This window comes from Bos taurus, chromosome X (genome assembly GCF_002263795.3).
Source record: "Bos taurus isolate L1 Dominette 01449 registration number 42190680 breed Hereford chromosome X, ARS-UCD2.0, whole genome shotgun sequence".
In the NCBI taxonomy this organism is placed as follows: domain Eukaryota; kingdom Metazoa; phylum Chordata; class Mammalia; order Artiodactyla; family Bovidae; genus Bos; species Bos taurus.
Window position 1 is genome coordinate 10,036,193 of NC_037357.1, and position 8,814 is coordinate 10,045,006.

At 35.3% G+C, this 8,814-nt stretch overlaps 1 pseudogene; it reads left to right on the top strand.

The window, feature by feature from the left end:
- The first annotated feature begins 388 nt into the window (after positions 1–388).
- On the top strand, positions 389–905 carry LOC782963 (large ribosomal subunit protein uL23-like; annotated as a pseudogene).
- Positions 906–8,814: the final 7,909 nt, after the last annotated feature.

Sequence of the window (8,814 nt, forward strand, 5' to 3'; positions counted from 1 at the left end):
AAACAATGAATTTCACCTTTTTCTCAAGCGCACATGGAACGTTCTCCAGGATAGATAACATCCTGGGCCATAAATCTAGCCTTGGTAAATTCAAAAAAATTGAAATCATTCCATGCATCTTTTCTGATCACAATGTGGTAAGATTAGATGTCAATCATAGGGGAAAAAAAAAACTATTAAAAATTCCAACATACAGAGGCTAAACAACATGCTTCTGAATAACCAACAAATCACAGAAGAAATTAAAAAAGATGAACTCAAAATATGCATAGAAACAAATGACAATGAAAACAAAACAACCCAAAACATATGGGATTCAGTTAAAGCAGTGCTTGCTCCTTCGAAGAAAAGCTATGACAAACTTTTGGCAGTGGATTAAAAAGCAGAACCTTTTCATGAAGATGGCGTGCCTTTTTATGAAGATGGCACTGAAGGTGAAGAAGGAAGCCCCGGCCCCTCATAAAGCTGAAGCCAAAGCGAAGACTTTGAAGGCCAAGAAAGCAGTGTTGAAAGGTGTCCACAGCCACTAAAAAGAAGAAAAAAATATATATATCCATATGTCACCCACCTTCTGGCGGCCCAAAACACTGCAGCTCAGGAGGCAGCCCCAATATTCTCAAATGAACACCCCTAGGTGAAACAAACTTGACCACTGTGCCATCATCAAATTCCCCCTCATCACCAAGTCAGCCATGGATAAAATAGGAGATAACAACACATTGGTATTCATTTTGGCTATCAAGGCCAACAAGCACCAAATTAAACAGGCTGTGAAGAAGCTCTATGACACTGACATGGCTAAGGTCAATACCATGATCAAGCCTGATGGAAAGAAGAAGACATATGTTCAACTGGTTCTTGACTATGATGCTTTGGATGTTGCCAATAAAATTGGGGTCATCTAAACTGAGTCCAGCTGACTAATTTCAAATATAAAAGTTTTCACTATTAAAAAAAAAAAAAAAGGCAGAGACATCAGTTCGCCACAAGTGTCCATATAAGTCAAAGCTATGGTTTTTCCAGTAGTCATGTACAGATGTGAGAGTTAGAGTATAAAGAAGGATGAACACTGAAGAACTGATGCTTTTGAATTGTGCTGGAGAAGACGCTTGAGAATCCTTTGAAGAGCAAGGAGATCAAACCAGGCAATCCTAAAGGAAATCAACCCTAAATATTCATGGAAGGACTGATGCTGAAGCTCAAGCTCCAATACTTTGGCCACCTGAATGGAAAAGCTGACTCATTGGAAAAGACCCCAATGCTGGGAAAGATTAAGGGCATGGGGAGAATGGGGTGACAGAGGATGAGATAGTTGGATGGCATCACTGATTCAATGACCATGAGTTTGAGCAAACTGTAGGAGACAGTGAAGGACAGGGAAGCCTGGTATGCTGTAGCGCATGGGGTCACAAAGAGTTGGACATGACTTAATGACTGTAGACAACAACATTAATAGAAGAAGGGAGAAAAACACATGATCATCTCAACAGATGCAGAAAATGGTTTTGGCAAAATTTAACACCATTTCATCATGATGACATTGGATAAACAAGGAATCATAGGAAACTTCCTGAATTTTTAATGAGTTCCTATGAAAAATCCACAGATAATATCAGATGTAATGGTGAAAGATTGAATGCTTACCCCCTAGTATCAAAAACAAGACAAGGATATCCACTTTTACCACTTCTATTGGAAAGTGTTCTTGAGGTCCTAGTCATGGAAAATAGGGAAATAGAATTTCATATTGGAAATAAATTTGAAAAAAAATATTTACTTGAAAATGACATGACTTTGTATGTAGATAATCCTTGCTGCTGCTGCTGCTGGTGCTAAGTCGCTTCAGTCGTGTCTGACTCTTAGCGACCCCATGGACTGAGGCCCACCAGGCTCCTCCATCCATGGGATTTTCCAGGCAAAAGTGCTGGAGTGGGGTGCTATTGCCTTCTCTGAGATAATCCTTAGAATCATTTAAAAACAATTAGAACTAATACAGAATTTTAGCAAGGTTGCAAGATTCATGATTAATATAGAAAAATCAAGTGTGTTCCTATAGAGTAAGAAACAAACCAAATTTAAAACTGACAGAACAGTTGCATTTGCAAGGTATATAAAGAATTAAAATTAAAAAAAGAAGTGCAACACATATACCTGGAAACCATGAAGCATCATTGAAGAAATTAAAGATATAAATAAATTGAAAGATATCCTGTGTTCATGGTTTGCAATACTTAACATTTTTAGGATGGCAATACTCCCCAAATTGATCTACAGATTCAGTGCAATCCTTATCAGAATCACAATTGCCTCTGCTACAGAATCTGACAAGCTGACCCTCATATTCACATGGAAACTCAAGGAATTCACAACAGCCAAATGTTCTTGAAAACAGACAACAAAGTTGATGGATTCACATTTACTAATTTCAAAACTTACTACAAAGCTGCAGTAATCAAGACAGTGTGGTACTGGCATAAGGACAAACATAGATATCAGCTGAGTAGAATAGACAGTATAGAAATAAGCCCATTTATCTATGGTCAATGATTTTCACTAAGGATATCAAGACAATTCAAAACAGAAAGAATAATCTTTTCAACAAATGCCCTTGGAGCAACTGGTAATCTGCATGCATAAAAATAAAACTGACAGAAAACAACAAAATTCTGTAAAGCAATTACCCTTCAATAAAAAAATAAATTAAAAATAAAACTGAACCCCTAACTCATATAATTTATAAAAATTAAAGATGTAAATATAAGAGCTAAAGGTATAAGATTCTTAGTAGAAGACATAGGTGTGAATCACCATGCCCTTAGATTATTCAGTGTTTTTATAAAGATATGAAAAAAGTTGGACACAACTGAGCACTAAGCACACACACCAAAAGTACAATAGCAAAGGAAAAAGTAGATTAATTGGACAACATCAAAATTTTTTAAAAAGTGCATGTCATTGGACATCATCAAGAAAGTGTATGGCCAATCTGTAGAATGAGTGAAAATATTTGTCAATCAGATATCTGATAATGAACCTACTTATAATCCATATTATATAAAGAACTCTTACAACTTAATAAAAAGACAAAAAACTTCAAAAAATGGGCAAATTATCTGAATAAATATTTCTTTGAAGAAGATAGACAATACACTCATGAAACTCGATTCAACATCATTATATACGAGGGAAATTGAAGTAAAAATTGCAATGAGATACCACTTATCCACTAGAATGGCTATAAGAAAAGAAACAGATAACAGCAAGTGTGGCTGACCATATGGAGAAATTAGAACCCTTATATACTGCTGGTGCTAACATAAAATCATGCAGCCACGTTTAAAAACAACCTGACAATTCATCAAATGATTAAAGATAGGGTTAAGATCTGAGCTACAAATTCCACACCTGGATGTATACTCAAGGAAAATGAAAACATGTCCATGCAAAAATTTGTACAGGAATGTCCATAGAAGTGTTATTCATAAGAGTCAAAATTTAGAAACAATTCAAATGTCCAGCAACTGATGAATAGATAAAGGGTAAATGGTATGAATTCATAATAAAAAAAAACAAATAAAAATACCAAATGCATGAAAAAAACTTATTCACAAATATAAGTGAAAAAAATTAAAGTTTTAATTAATGGCTTTAAATCAGTCTAGTCAGAGATCATTAGGGGCTTAATAACAGGATTATAAGCATTGTCTTGAATTTCAATATTTGGGTTGGTGACTTGAATGAAGGCATAAGAAATAAGACTTCTCAAAATTAACAGATTAGCAAAAGCTGGTTGAAATGGATATTACCAAATTATGTTTGATAAGCAAAAAATCAATATGCTTCAATGACGTTTCACTGTTAATATAATCCATGTAAAGGAAATAAATTTTAGTCCTGGACTTAGATGATAATGTCAACTGTATTCATGGAGTATGAAGCAGGACTGGCTTCATAGCCTTCTACATGACAAAGACCTAGAAGATTTTGTTCATTATAAGCACAATAATTCTGCTTTAGTGACATGTAAATGTAAAAACAAACCACACATGGACACAGAAACTTGCATGAGTTTAGGATATTTTATTAATGTCTAGTGTTCTAAATATGTCACAGAAAAAATAATGTCACAACACTTTACACTGATGAATAGATAAAGGGTAAATGGTATGAATTCATAACCAAAAACCAAATAAAAATATCAAATGCATGAAAAAAACTTATTGACAAATATAAGTGAAAAAAACTGAAGTCAAAATCACATTAAAAAATTAAAATTAAATTTTAAATTAAATATTATTAACTTTAATTAAGATTAAATTTTAATTAAAATTAAATGTCAAATCACATCTATATTATGTTCAGCTCTGCTGCTGCTGCTGCTAAGTCACGTCAGTCGTGTCCAACTCTGTGCGACCCCATAGACGGCAGCCCATCAGGCTCCCCCGTCCCTGGGATTCTCCAGGCAAGAACACTGGAGTGGGTTGCCATTTCCTTCTCCACTGCGTGAAAGTGAAAAGTGAAAGTGAAGTCGCTCAGTCGCGTTAGACTCGTAGCGACCCCATGGACTCCAGCCTACCAGGCTCCTCCATCCATGGGATTTTCCAGGCAAGAGTACTGGAGTGACTCGCCATTGTCTTCTCCATGTTCAGCTCTAGGTATATTTTAAGACTAACACTGACAAACTGGAATGTATCTAAGGTTGGCAACAAGAGTGGTAGAGCATATGGAAATGGATCAGAGAAGGAATGGTTGTGGAGACTGAAGATATTCAGGCCAGGAAAGAAAACAGAGGGAATATAGTACTTGTCTCCAAATATTTGAACAATTGTCATGTGGAAAATGGATTACATTTATTTTGTGTGGTTGCAGAGGGAAGAGATAAATCCAAGAAGTAGAAGTTTCATGATCTATTTTGACTTAGTACAAGGAAAACTTTGTATTAAGGCTGTTTAATAATGAATGATGTGTGTGACCTCATAAGTTCCATTTCACTGGAATTTTAAAACAGAGGCTATAAACCTATCCTGCATTGGATAGTTGGTCTGAAATATGGAAAACAGTGGTTCTCAAACTTCAGAATGAAAAAAAAAAAAAAATCAATTGATTACGGTGGGAGTCTCAGGGATGGAGCCTGAATTCATATTCTCTTTAATACCACAAGTGATTCTGGTATAAATGATTCACAGGCCCACTTTCAAATAGTAATATGTGGAATTCTTTGTTTCTTCTGAAGTGAAAAGAAGACACTGGCTAAATAAAGAGATTAACAGAATTTTAGCCATTTCTGAAATTTTCTGTTACTAAAAATGATTTTAAATTACTAACCTGGTAATATCAATCTAACTCATGAAAAATGATACAACTGTAGGAATAAATTTCATTTGTGTTCTTTAAAGACCAGAAAAGTATACAACACATTGTGTGCAACTTTTAAATGATATTCATTCTTGTTTTGTTTGTTTGTATGAGGGGCAGGAGTAGGATGACACTTTAATTGGCAACAGCGATCAACAGGAACTGAGTATGTTGTTTAATGTCCTGAAAGTCCTCAATCTATTTTAAACCTTTAACATATTCTAGAGATGTTCTTTTTTTTTTTTTTTAAAGGCCTTTGGCATACCTTCATTCTTTGAATTATTATAGAACAAATAACTACTGGCAGGTAAATTATTCAGAAGAAATTAAGTGTTACCAGAGAATTTTAAAAGACCTTTCGGTTTTCCTTCCTCTAAATTTGCAAAAGAAAAGCAACTAAGGAAGTGGAAATGAAACTTGAATACTAATATATTACTTATTCTCATGCTATTTGGAAAAATTCATTCTTTGTATTTCCTTGCATGTTCTTTCTCACCATCATTAGATCTCAAATCAAGGGAAAAATAATTTCCCCCAGTGTATGCAGAAAACTACTTGATTAACATCAAGGAAAAAAAATTGTCAAAAATGAAGTTAGTTTTGTCTTTCTGTGCATGTAATTATTTGAGTACTTAGCATCACTATTTTTGTCTGTGTTTATTTTTTTACTAGTTAAAAATAAGAAGCATTTATCAGGAGTCCTCTTCCGTCTACTTCCAAAGGGACTCACCTGTCTAAAACCATTGAAGCCAATTTTCTCAATGCCTGTGTGGTGTCCCAATTTCTCAGATTTCTGGAAAGTGCTAGATGATTTCTAATACAGTAAATAAATGTTAGTTATTCCTGAAGGCATTATCCCCAGGGGAGTGACACATGGGCAGAAATTTTGACTCTGTGATAAGTCAATGAAAGAGAAAATTTTGAGCAAGGAAACCCTAGTGTTTCTCCTCAAATTAGACTGTATACCAGTTTGCCCCCACTGAGTTACTCCATTGATTGATTTGATGAATCAGGCCTTTTAGTGCGAATACATTTATTTAGGTACATGTCCTTCCCTTGCTCAGCTCCTTGGCACCTGGCTTTGGTGAGAGTAGTTTTGTGACTATAAGAAAGTGGCATGTGTGTTCAGTCATGTCCAGCTCTTTGCGACCCTGTGGACTGTAGCCCACCAGGCTCCTCTGTCCATGGGATTTCTCAGGCAAGCATACTGGAGTGGGTTGCCATTTCCTACACCAAAGAAAGTGTCATAAATTGTCTCAAACCCTAAATACTTGCAATGACTCTTGTTTGCTTACTCACCAAAGAATGCCTTCCCCAAGAGCATAAAAGAGAATATTGGCTCAAAGCCCACAACTGCATGATCTTTTGTCAAACTGATTTTGGGTCACTGAATTAATGTAGCATCTGAAGCTAGACACTTCCTCCAAAGCCATCAACATTTCAAAAAAGGATAAGTCTATCCCCAAAGCAGAGCAACTAAAGAGTTGCAAGAGAAAATCCCTACCCAAGAGAATGATATAGAATGTGTCATTTTTTTTTTTGCATGATCTTTATAGGGTGATCAAGAGGCTTTCATTTTAGTGAATACATTTGCTCACTCAGTTTTGGAGAGTCGCCCTTCATTTATTCTTTCCCTTTGGAAGTACTTTCGAGTGCAAATTACTGCTATCAGAAGCCTTGAACTGAGAGGCTATTATTCTCCTTGCTCAGATTAAATTAATTTTGAACAGTTTAATGCAGCATGTCCGAGCTGCAAGTCCAAGTGGTGTCAAATCTATTTCTCTGCTTTTTTAAGCTGGACCTTCAAGGGCAGTATGATTCATGGTGAATGTGTTCTTCTAATGTCTTGCTAAGCGTTATTATTTTCTTTCATTTGCAAGTCATGAGGCTACAAATGTTAACCATTCTCCTCCTAACATTGTATAAAGAATGCATGATTTAAGCCAGGCTGATTTTCCAAAAGGGAGCTTATTACATTTACTTGCTTTACAAATGAAATAAAGAAAAAGTACTCTGGATCAAAGCAAGAAGTTTAAAAAGCTAATGAAACATTAGGAAGAGAACCGGTTTGAGAAACACTGCGACATCATCACTATTGTGTTAAAAAGGAATTATCTTGATCTAGGCCTTCGTAATAAAATAAAAGAGTTTTAATGACTGGCTATATAATTCTGTTTGTGTTTTGCAGAGTTGCAAAAAAAAAAAAAAAAAGATTGTTAATCTACTTATCTTCTCTCTTCTAGTTCAGGCAATCTACTGTCTCTCCAGTATTCATTCAATCTAAAGTGTCATTGAAATGTGTAATAAAATTTTCTCTGTTACTGTAGAGCAGTCAAAAGAATGCCAGTCAATTAATGACAGAATAGAAGATGTGCTTTAAGCAGTTAGAGGTTTCAAAAACCTATCCACCTTGTGTCTATGTAAACTACTTAAACTGTACAGTCCAGGACAGTCTTTTCTACAGCTCTAATTACTAGTTCTATGGATTAAGCGAATTAATGACTTTAACATTCTGGAAGGAAGATTGATGAAAATACTATATTGCAATCTTCCTTTGGGGCAGAGAAGAGGCAAAGATCAAGAGTATTATCCTTTCAAAAGCTGGATAAGCACACTGCTCTTGTCATACTACTTATTTTTAAAACAGATGAAATAGACTTACATAAACCTATTGACTTTAGAAATGAAAAATTTTTACTCACAGTCAAAAGATAAACATGGTAATAATATAATTTTATGACAACATTGCTAAGAGCATTTGATACTTTTATCTTTAGTCTATGTAAAAACACAAGACTCTGTAACTTATAAAAACTTATTTGGGATTCAGGTACCACATTTGAAAAAAGAGGCTAAAGTGTCGAATAGCATGCAGAAAAGCACCAAAAAAACCTACAAGAGATGGAGGGAGGGACAGACAAGGAGAACTAGAGGGGCTGTCACATGAGTACAGACTAAGATGACTAAAATTTCATCTTCAAACTCAGAGGCTGAAATCTAAGTCTGTAAGATAATAAGGGGACACGTTGAATATATATGAATTTGTTAACCGTATATTAGAATATCAGAGTTAATGGGCCTCATTGAAGTTAGAAGACAATAACACCTTACCTGCCTCCTGAGAAACCTGTATGCAGGTCAAGAAGCAACAGTTACAACCAGGCATGGAACAATAGACTGGTTCCAAATTGGGAAAGGAGTACATCAAGGCTGTATATTGTCACCTTGTTTATTTAAATTCTATGCAGAGTATATCAGGCAAAATCCTGGGTGGATAAAGCACAAGCTGGAATCAAGATTCCCCGGGAGAAAGATCAATAACCTCAGATATGCAGATGACAACACCCTTATGGCAGAAAGCGAAGAGGAACTAAAGAGCCTCTTTGATGAATATGAAAGAGGAGAGTGAAAAAGCTGGCTTAAAACTCAACATTCAAAAACTGCAATCATGGAATCCAG